Below are 11,976 nucleotides of genomic sequence, written 5' to 3'. Positions count from 1 at the left end.
CTATGTGTGGAAGCCAGGAAATGCTAAATGTGTTTGTTAATTAACTGTCAATTACCGTGAGACCGACACTTATTTTCTTGACAGTCACCGGCTGACTAAGTTTTGTGCTGACTAAGTTGTGACCGCCACAGCCCTAGTTGCGTCTCCTCAACACTTGAACACAAACGCATGTAGAATTGTAGAACTGTGGTCTAGAAACAGCAGCTACAAGAGCTTCCCATTCTTCAAGCAGCTGTACTTAGGATATACTGTACACTTTAAATAACGCACTGTGTTCTATTCCACAGTGTTAAACAGATGAAAAAGGTATGATAATAAATTGCATTTGTTGAGCGCTTTTAATTTACAGACATAAATAACAAAGCTCTTTACATTGTGAGCAACCATTAAAAGAAAAATAATGACAATATTGTCTGTAAGAATGGGTATTCACAGCAAGATGAATCCAGTCCATATCAGCCATCTATTGAGACAACAACGTTGTGCTCTCTTCACATGCCCAAAAATGATATCTGCTGTTCAATTTCATGCCAGAGGAGTTACATTATTGTGCTATATCCCTTTGATGAAAAGTGTGTGCTGCATTGTAATCAAGTTAGTTCGGCTGGAACACAGTCACAGCAAAAGTTTCTATCCCAACTTTTCTTTTTATACACTGATACATTGTATACATTGATTTATAGTAGATCAACAACAAACCAACAAACTACGAAAACCAATCTTTCCCATGCCTGCCACAACACGGAGGGACAAACCACAAACAGCCACCTGGTGTGAACCATAGACTAAGAATAAATAGAATGGAAATTCAAGTCAATGATGCCATAATTGGTGGACTGTCAGACATTTTAAGTATACCAATGAGGTTACTCAAATTGTTATGGTGTGAACCCTGGTCTATGGAAGCTTCTGGAGTCTCTCCAGGTTGCTATATAGTGGACCATATGTTTCCATGATTGACATGTAACTAGCAGGAATTTAGGGAGATCAAAATGTAATAGCTGTATCAATGTAGCTCAATATCCATGATATGGCAGTTTTTTTTCATTGATTTGTTTTTAGGTTGGAGGTGTTAACGTCCCACAGGTGCCATCTTGCATTAGGCCTGCATGCACATTGTTTAGGAGAAACCATAGCGTTATGTGGCTAAAAAGAGGGAGATCACCTTTGCAACAAGTTTCTAAAATCAGTATCAGAAGGCAGATGTCCAGCAACTGCTATGTACTGTACATTTCTTATTCCCAGTCACAACATGAATCATGCCGTGACGTTCCATACACATTGCTCCAAGCCATGCCTGTTGTTCCAGTGGTACTTTAGATGACAATTAGACGATGCGCAGAAAAATTAAAGCGGATGTATTTTGCTCTGGACTCAGTGGAGGGAAGATCAAGCGGAGTAATGTGCAGGGGAGCCAACCGCACAGCATACCAATGAGCAGGCCTGACATAAAGTGCTGATGCAACGCTCCGCTATATGGGATTGTCTCATCTCCTAAGTGACGTTACGGATTGAATATTGACACGCGCTGCTTGCCAGATAGTGAAACAACGACCGCAAGGGCAAAAGCTAGGTTGCAGGAACGAACCACCTTGTTTTATTCATGCAAACCATTGGAGGAATTAAATGCACCCATGGTGAAGGAGATGGACTATTCAAAATACCTTAAGGGCTCAGACACATCAATACCGTTTGCTGGCCGAGAGTACATAGCACCTCTGAATGTAATTTACAAACCGAGTGCGCACAACACGCTGAACGATTGGCAGACGAATGCTAGATCTACATTCGGTGCGATATGTGCTAGCCTAGGAATGGCTGTGGGGGAAAACTCTTTGGGAATCTTTTCAATAAAGCAAGGCGAGCCAATTACAGTTGGCTTGTGGGTCTGGATGTTCTTATTGTGTGACATGGAAGAGGGACAGACAGAGCATAGAGCTTGAATCACATAGAATGGACGTGCCCCTGTCTTGTACACTGTCCCCTTCACCCAACAATGAATATTGTTCATTCAACTCTGGCTCTACATACGTCAAACGCAGGTCATACGCTCTAGAGCATTCCAACGATTCCAAGGCTCTTCACATCATTGACATAAACATGCTTTGAATGAGAATGTCAGGCATGCTACTCTAGACTTAAATGAAAGATTCATCCATTTGTTATGTTATATTGTTTTTGCACATCTCTGAACGATGTTCTATTGATTCTCGGGGTCATTTCATGTGTATCTGAGCTATTGGCCAAAATACAGCCGGTATGATGAGTTTTGCATCATACGGGAATGGATAGAACATTGCTCAGAGATGCACAAACGATATAACATTCAAAAATCTTTAAGGCTTTTTGAAAGGAATGATACCTACAGTATATGATTTAACCAGGATGGATATTTGCATCTTCACACAATGGTGGGCCTTGATTAGAATTCAGAGCACAGATACAGGAGAACACAGGTGAAGGTTAATCCTTAGCATAGTCCATTTTCTTGTCATACTACTTCTATGAATAGGCAAACAAACTGAGAGGCTGCACACTGCCACCTAGAGTGTGTTGTTTGAACAGGTATAAAGGCGATTTATTGCCACCTGCAGTTATGGAATATTTTCTCATGAGTATAATTCATTGGCTGATCCCTCCTGGTGACCTGGATGTAATTATGTGACCCTTCCTTAAACCATAGGAAGTCCCACCCTGTTGACTACTTCAAAATGGTAAAGGTCCTCAATGGCGGTGCCCATGCTAAAAGAGGCTTTTGGGCACTAGAGTCCTCTATCTCTATGAATTGTCCCATGGGGTGTGAATGTTTACATGTTAAAATGGAATTGGGATCCTTAACGCTAAGAAAAATCCCTAAGTGAAAGACTATGGTGTTTTGCTCCCACAAAATAAAAATCATAGTGCAGTTATCACAAACATTGTTTTCTGTGTTATAGCCTAACTAAATGATTGGCTATAAAGGCCTGGGGAAAGTTCTGTAATTTCAATAAAACCAGAGAGGAAGTGGCAAACATTAGGCTACTTTGGTGAATTTGTAAAGCATGCAAGACAAGACAAGATATGCACGTGGAAGCATATGCACGTGGTTCTTTCTGCATGCTAATGATGTGAGTGTGTGTTCAATCTTTGATTGGTTGCATGTAGAATATCCTAGCCATTGATGATAGGCCCTGCTTTACTGAAGTTGCGAGACATTACAAACCAAGAAATTGCGAGATACAGCATTCCATTGCGAGATACAGCTTATGATTGCCGATAGATAGGCCTAGTGCACGGTTCTGACTATGCCTGTTGGCGGTCCTGCCTATATTACACCCTACCTCCTCTCTCGCCAATGCAAGTGTTTGTTCACGGAAATACAGCAATCCTCCGTTCCAAAAATACTTAATCTTAGGAGTTGATTACTAGTGCAATCAAATCTTGACACTGAGAAATGGGTGTCGACATCAACGTGCAAGGAGTAATCAATTATTTTGGAGTCAACTCTCCACCACTACGTCGTTACAGTTGAAAAAATGTCAGAGAAGGCAAGCGTCAGCAGCGCAGTCTTGTATGGCAATACTCTGAGAAGTTAAATGAGAAGGAAATGCAAACTTTGCGAGGTGGAATTGAGGTACGGTAATGGTACTACAAGTGGAATGCTTAACCATCTGAAAAGGGACATACTGAGACCTAAAACATTGCTGGCAGCAGCACAGCTGCATTGTAACGATGTGCGCTGAGAGTCAGGAAGCAAGAATTCTTTCACCATACTTTCAGGATCGTCACGCTATTTTTCTTTGATACCAGTAAGTACCAGATTGTCTCATAGATGAGCTAAATGCCTTCTATGCTCGCTTTGAGGCAAGCAACACTGAACCATGCTTGGGAGCACCAGCTGTTCCGGACGACTGTATGATCACGCTCTCTGTAGCCGATGTGAGTAAGACCTTTAAACAGGTTAACAATCACAAGGACACAGGACCAAATGGATTACCAGGATGCATACTCAGAGCATGCGCTGACCAGCTGTCAAGTGTCTTTGACATTTTCAACCTCTCTGACCCAGTCTGTAATACTAACATGTTTCAAACAAACCACCATAGTCCCTGTGCATATAAACACAAAAGCAACCTGTCTAAATGACTACCGCCCCGTAGCACTCACATCTGTAGCCATCAAAGGCTGGTCATGGCTCGCATCAACACCATCATGCCAGAAACCCTGGACCCACTCCAATTTGCATACCGTCCCAACAGATCCACAGATGCACACCACACTGCCCTTTCCCACCTGGACAAAAGTTTATTGGGCTGAAATGATTGGATAGGTGGACTCAATATGGTGAGTGCCTACACCAAGCCCTTCAGAAGCCATTACCATGACAATTATGTCTATCTAGGGTCGTATTCAGTAGAACCCAAATGGACAGAATCAGGGCGTGACAACTAGGTATGTGACAAATAGACAATATTATTTAACTTTTAAACTGCCATTTTTTTTCATCTGTTTCATAAAATTCCATGTGAATTCACAACGGATGTCACGTGTGCTTCATCTGCGGCCTCTATGTCACCAGGTTGCTCGTTATGGTGCACACTTGTCACCATCGTTACGTGCACTTGCACATCATCAGACTCACCTGGACTCCATCACTTCCCTGACTACTTTCCCTATATATATGTCACTCCCTTTGCTTCCTTCCCCAGGCGTCATGGTTTCTGTTCCTTGTTCGTGTTTCATATTTTGTATTATGTTGTTTATTTATTAACACTCACTCCCTGAACTTGCTTCCTGACTCTCAGCGCACATCGTTACAATGCAGCTGTGCTGCTGCCAGCAATGTTTTAGGTCTCAGTATGTCCCTTTTCAGATGGTTAAGCATTCCACTTGTAGTACCATTACCGTACCTCAATTCCACCTCGCAAAGTTTGCATTTCCTTCTCATTTAACTTCTCAGAGTATTGCCATACAAGACTGCGCTGCTGACGCTTGCCTTCTCTGACATTTTTTCTGGGATCTGTACCCACTCTTCAAGGTGAATAGATTAAAAAGGAAACGTGTAGCCCTCACAGTCGATAAACTGTATTGATAACCAATTGTTCTGAGACACCAAAACCACTCCATGGCTATTCTAAATATTACAAAGTGTCACGGATCCCCCCGGTACTGATGCTCATTCTGTGCACCAGTTCCAGAGGTCTACGTCACCGGATTTCTAGGCTTCATTGAACAGGATTCATTATCATCAACCCCGGACTGTCTTGTCTGATTACACACACCTGGTTCCCATTTCCCCTGATTAGTATGTTAAATATGTGCCCTCTGTTCCCATGTCTGTTGGTGGTGTGAGTACCTATGCGTTGGTGCAGCTGTTATGCTGCGTGCTATATATATATATTGTGTATTACGGGTATCGTCCCGTGGTGTTCAACAAGGTTTACCCTCGCTCTTTTGTTTGGATACAGCCCAGTGTTTTTGTATACGTGTTTGTTTTGGGTGTATTAAAAACCCCTACTGTGTATTCCTGCGCTTGTCTCCAAGATCCTTTATACCAGCGTGACACAAAGTTCCCATAGAGGAGTCAAATAATGGAACTCCCAATACTATCTGACTTGTTGCACCCTCGACAACTACTATGATTATTCTTATTTAACCATGCTGGTCATTTATGAACATTTGAACATCTAGGCCATATGCTGTTATCTCCACTCGGCACAGCCAGAAGAGGACTGGCCACCCCTCATAGCCTGGTTCCTCTAGGTTTCTTCCTAGGTTTTGGCCTTTCTAGGGAGTTTTTCCTAGCCACCGTGCTTCTACACCTGCATTGCTTGCTGTTTGGGGTTTTAGGCTGGGTTTCTGTACAGCACTTTGAGATATCAGCTGATGTAAGAAGGGCTATATAAATACATTTGATTTGATATCCATGGTAAGGATTGTAATAAAAATGTATTGGAAAACAAAATACAACAATTAATAAAGAAAGACTACAAATACACTATACCATTCAAGGGAAAAGGAAAGTTGTAAAAAAGTTGTATTCGACTGTCTATTTATAAATATATAAAAGACAGCATTAGAAGAAAGGATAATAATACATCTTCAAAGATAAGAAACTGGAACACACAAGTAAACAAAAGCCTGAAATTAGGTAGGAATCAACATGGTAGAGATAAAAACACAGCAAACAGAGGACATAGAAGGCACAGTATGTGGGTATGTGCGGGTGTATTGTGATGATGGGGTGGGGTGTGTTTTTTTTGTGTTTGGAAAAGTGTGGAGTTAAGTGAATGAAAAGGGCAATGGTTGCAAATGCCAGAGCCCATGTGTTTCTACCAGCAGGAGTTCAGACAGAGAGCTTTCCATTTTGTGCAGATATTGGATATACATTTTAAAATACATGTATTGATTTATTGTCCTATCTTGATTGAACGGTCCCCAATCCTATACCCTAGACACCCACCTGAGCGACCCATACACTAAGGAGATGTCCTTATCTGTTTAATAGGCCTACTGAAAGCCTATATGCAGCAAAGATAGAATGATAAATGCTGTCAGAGATCCACTAAAGCAGCTCCACTCCTCAAGATTCTGAGCCTGCCTGGCAGGGTTGGTTCCACAAAGGCAAAGCCCCCGGATGGGTGAGCATACTATACAAGGAATTTGTTAAAGCTGCTAATCAGAACCTTGACAACCTTGTACCTAGCCAGTGGGGATTCCGGCGGGGTGCCCCCACCCAGGTAGTGGCAGTGCTGGCAACACTAGCTGCAGTAACCCATGGAGAGGGGGTCACACTCGGACAATCAGAGAGGGGGCAAATTACTGTGGTCTGACTGCACAGAGATGCTTCGGAAAATGGTCACAACAGGGAACCAGTGTGTGTATGTTTCAGGGGAAGGGGGTGTATCTGAGCTCCATCAGCTAGGACTTGGCATTGGTTAATCAAATCGCCCCATTTTGCATGCCTTCTCAAACAGCTACAACTGTATATGCATTCACACATCAAGTCCTGTCTTGAGTTGGGCTCGGGGATGGAACAACTTTTGAACATCTGAGCTTGTTTTTTTTTGTGGGGGAAGCGTGTGTGTGTGTGTGTGTGTGTGTATCCCAACATATCTGTTGCTATGGGGTAATGATGTTAGGGACAATATAGGATGAATCACAAATGTTTGCTAAAATAATAATTTGTTGCCAAAAATGTGATTTTTGTAATGGCAATCCTGGTTATAGGTAACACTCATATTATACATTAACTGTGGAAATTAAGATACGCAATATTTTTTTCATATACAGTGCCTTTGGAAAGTGTTCAGTCCCCTTTTGTTACGTTACAGCCTTATTCTAAAATTGATACAAATATTTTTTTCTCAACAGTCTACACACAAAACCCCATAATGACAAAGCGAAAACAGGTTTTTGAAATTTTTGCAAATGTATACTACCGTTCAGAAGTTTGGAGCCACTAAGAAATGTCCTTGTTTTTGAAAGAAAATAAAGTTTTGTTGTCCATTAAAATAACATCAAATTGATCAGAAATACAGTGTAGATATTGTTAATGTTGTAAATGACTATTGTAGCTGGAAACGGCTGATTTTTAATAGAATATCTACATAGACGTACAGAGGCCCATTATCAGCAACCATCACTCACTCCTGTGTTCCATTGGCACATTGTGTTAGCTAATCCAAGTATATCATTTTAAAAGGCTAATTTATTATTAGAAAACCATTTTGCAATTATGTTAGCCCAGCTGAAAACTGTTGTGCTAATTAAAGAAGTATTACAACTGGCCTTCTTTAGACTAGTCGAGTATCTGGAGCATCAGCATTTGTGGGTTCGATTACAGGCTCAAAATGGCCAGAAACAAAGACCTTTCTTCTGAAACTCGTCAGTCTATTCTTGTTCTGAGAAATTAAAGCTATTCCATGCGAGAAATTGCCAAGAAACTCAAGATCTCTTACAACTCTGTGTACTACTCCCTTCACAGAACAGTGCAAACTGATTCTAACCAGAACAGAAAGAGGATCCCGGAGTCGCCTCTTCGCTGTTGATGTTGAGACTGGTGTTTTGCGGGTACTATTTAATGAAGCTGCCAGTTGAGGACTTGTGGGCCATCCGTTTCTCAAACTAGACACTCAAATGTACTTGTCCTCTTGCTCAGTTGTCCACCGGGGCCTCCCACACCTCTTTCTATTCTGGTTAGAGCCAGTTTGCACTATAGAGGCATTTATAGTTGGTCACCCAGACATTGATAAAGTATAATCCTTGACAAATTCCAGTGAAAATTCTCCATGTATAAAAATGTCCAGTTGCCCATTATTTGGGGTATGAAAGGAGCATAGGGGATATTGGCATTTTCCATTGACAAAACAAATAATTATTACATTTCACCTGGAATAATGGTGTTGGACCCTCTAAAAGAGTTCCAGACATTTCCAAAATCTATGCCAAGGCGAATTTGAAGCTGTTCTGGTGACTTGTGGTGGCCCAATGCCCTACTAAGACACTTTATATTGGTGTTTCCTTTATTTTGGCAGTTACCTGTATGTCTGTGTGATGTTATTGATTCAAGATTTATGATGACCTTTAACTACTAGAAAATGAACAGATCTTTCAGTCCTTACTGATTTCAGGTCACTAAACTTAATAAATAAAATGAACGAATGTCACACCGACTCCCGCTCCGGCTCTCGACGTCGACGGCCTTCTAACCACCTGCTCCCCATTTATTACACACACCTGGACTTCATCACTTTGATTACGCTCCCTTTCTTTAGCCCTCTGTAGCCGCAGTTATCAGGCGGTATTGTGGTGTGTTCATGTGACGTACGAATCGCCTATGTTATGTCTGCATTTTCCTTATCATGGAAAAATCCCCTTCTGCACAATTCGGGAGAGGCTCCTGTCCTGAGTGCGCCCATCATTCCGCCTTTCCGAGTCGTTGCCCCAGTGCTTTGGGACGTAGATGTGATCATCTGCCAGGCCCTGGAGAGGGAACTACTAACTTCCTTCCGGAGCACTCATACGTTCCCACGGAGGTAAGGGATTGGCTGTTGATCTGGACACACACATCTGTTGCCACTGGACACTCAAGTATCACCCGCACCATTCAATCCATCGCCGCTCAGTACTGGTGGCCCACCTTGGCGCAGGACGTTGCCCACTATGTCAACTACTGCTCCGTATTTGCCCAAACCAAATCTACTCTGCACTCTCCAGAAGGGAAATTCCTCCCCCGTCCTCTGCCTCAGCGGACTTGGTCCCATCTGTCTATAAATTTCATCACTGATCTCCCGTCTGATGGTTTGACCACTATTATGGCTGTTGTGGACAGATTCTCGGAATCCTGCCATTTGTATCCTTCTCTCTGGTCTCCCTACCGCTCTCCAGAGGTGGAAAAAGTACTCAATAGTCATACTTGAGTAAAAGATGCTTTAATATAAAATGACTCAAGTGAAAGTAACCCAGTAAAATACAAAAAAGTATCAGATTTAAATGTACTTAAGTACAGTGGTGAAAAAAGTACTCAATTGTCATACTTGAGTAAAAGTACAAAGTAAATGCTATACATCAAATTCCACTCCGCCTGCCCTGCCGGAAGCTGAGCCCCTGGTTTGTGGGGCCCTTCAAGGTCCTCCAGATGATCAATGAGGTAACTTATCCTTTACAACTCTCCACCAACTACCAGATCTCACCCTCTTTTCATGTTTCCATCAGACCTGTGGTTCCTGGTCCCCTGGCTTGTGCCGTCCCCCGCGACACCCCTCCGCCTCCCCTGGAAATCGATGGGACTCCTGCCTCTGCCGTCAGGTCCCTCATGGACTCCCGATGTCATGCGGATCGACTCCAGTAGCTGGTGGATTGGGAGGGGAACGGCCCAGAGGAGCGCTGTTGGGTCCTGGAGGCTGACATCCTGGACCCCAACGTCATTTGGGATTTCCATTTCCGCCTTGTGGACCGGCCTGCTCATCGGCCCCTTGGGGCCATCCTCTTGGCTGGTGTCATCCTGCGGCTGGAGCTGCGCGTCGGGGGTACTGTCACGCCTAGTCCCGCTCTGGCATGCGACATCGTCTATCCACCGGCCCTGGCAATCATCATTATGCACACCTGTTCCCCATTACCCACACATGGGCTTCTTCACCTTGATAATTCTCCCTTTATTTGGCCTCAGTCATCAGGCAGTATTGGTTTGTGTACTCTTCTCCTATTTTGTGTATCTTCCTTTTTCTTGTTAAATACTCATCTTCTGCACCTGCTTCCTGTCTCCCAGCGTCTTCTTACAATGAAGCTACACTGAAAATGTGGACAGACAGTGACATATGGGCCACACTTTGTGCTGCATGTAGCGTGCTGTAAACTGTACTATATCATAATCTACATGCTGAGAGAATATCAGTATAGACAATTATTAATTAACAATCAATTAATTGATACCATGACAATTGTCACCCTTCATTCATATATTGACGACACTCCTTGACAATATGTTAATTGTAGCTACGGAGGCAAAAACAAGCCCCCTTCCATTTAGACAACGTTTTCAATCCATTGTGACTTGAGCAAGGTGTCTCGGTTGAGAGGACAGCTCTGACGATAATTACACCTCGCTCTCCACTGTTGCACTAAATTCATTGGGACCTGTCATCTAGCCAGCCCCTGACGTAATCAATTCAGTGCCTAATCAAAATGGCTGCCCAGAGCAGTTTGAAGGATCAAGGCCCATCTGCTTACCCTTAAATGGAGAATCCCCGGTCGCTTCACTCTCGCCAGCGCCGCAAACACGATGCCGTCTCCTAAAATTAAGCAACAGTGTGGATTAGAGCTGTGGGCTGGTGGCTGGAGAGGAGAATCCTTTCCTTTTACTCTCACTTAACCTGGATTTCTCCTGTTATTTCATCTTATCTGTTTTGGAATCCAACCAGCTTGCTTTCATGTAACTTGAGAGTTAAAATGTCATGGTCTTGCATTAATATTAACATTTGTGTAGAGGTCAAACCATGTGAAAGTGCAGCAGGCCCATGAGCCTACATGTGAGCTGAGGCCTGAACTGGTTTTCAAAGTCTCGGTCTTCCTGAATACAAAGTGTTATGTATGGGGCAAATCCAAAAAAACACATATTTTCATACATAGTTGTGGCTGCATCATGTTATGGGTATGATTGTAATCGTTAAGGACTGGGGAGTTTTTCAGGGTAAAAACTAAACGGAATGGAGCTAAGCGCAAGCAAAATCCTGGAGGAAAGCCTGGTTCAGTCTGCTTTCCATCAGTCACTGGGAGATGAATTCGCCTTTCAGCAGGACAATAACATAAAACACAAGGCCAAATCCACACTGGAGTTGCTTACCAAGAAGACAGTGAATGTTTCCGATTTACAGTTTTGACATAAATCTCCTTGAAAATCTATTGCAAGACCTGAAAATGGTTGTCTAGCAATGATCAACAACCGGTTTGACAGAGCTTGAAGAATTGTTTTAAGAATAATGGGCAAATGTTGCACAATCCAGGTGTGGAAAGTTCTAAGAAACTTACCCAGAAAGATGCTTCTACTAATTATTGACTCGGGTGTGAATACTTAAGTAAATTCGATATTTCTGTTTTTCATTTTAAATAAATAAATGTGTAAAAATTTCACTTTGTCATTATGTCATTATGGGGTATTGTGTGTAGATGGTGAGGGGGAAAATATATTTAATACATTTTGAATTCAGGCTGTGACGCATCAAAATATGAAATAAGTCAAGGGGTATGAATACTTTCTCAAAGACTATAATCCAATATATACCCAATATATTATATGCATGCACTGTGTAAATCACTAGAATGTATGCACTGTGTTGGAATCCTCAATCCTGTTCAGAAATCCAAAACCACACTGAAAACATCCACGGACAAGCTGACAGAGAAATTCCTTTAGCTGCTAATTCTGATGACGCTGACCAAGACATTCTGAAACCTGAGTTGTTGACCAGATCGAACCATATATTTTCAAGTACCATG

This window comes from Salmo trutta, chromosome 15, assembly GCF_901001165.1.
Source record: "Salmo trutta chromosome 15, fSalTru1.1, whole genome shotgun sequence".
NCBI classification, from domain to species: Eukaryota; Metazoa; Chordata; class Actinopteri; order Salmoniformes; family Salmonidae; genus Salmo; species Salmo trutta.
Note: the sequence above shows the minus strand (reverse complement) of the source record.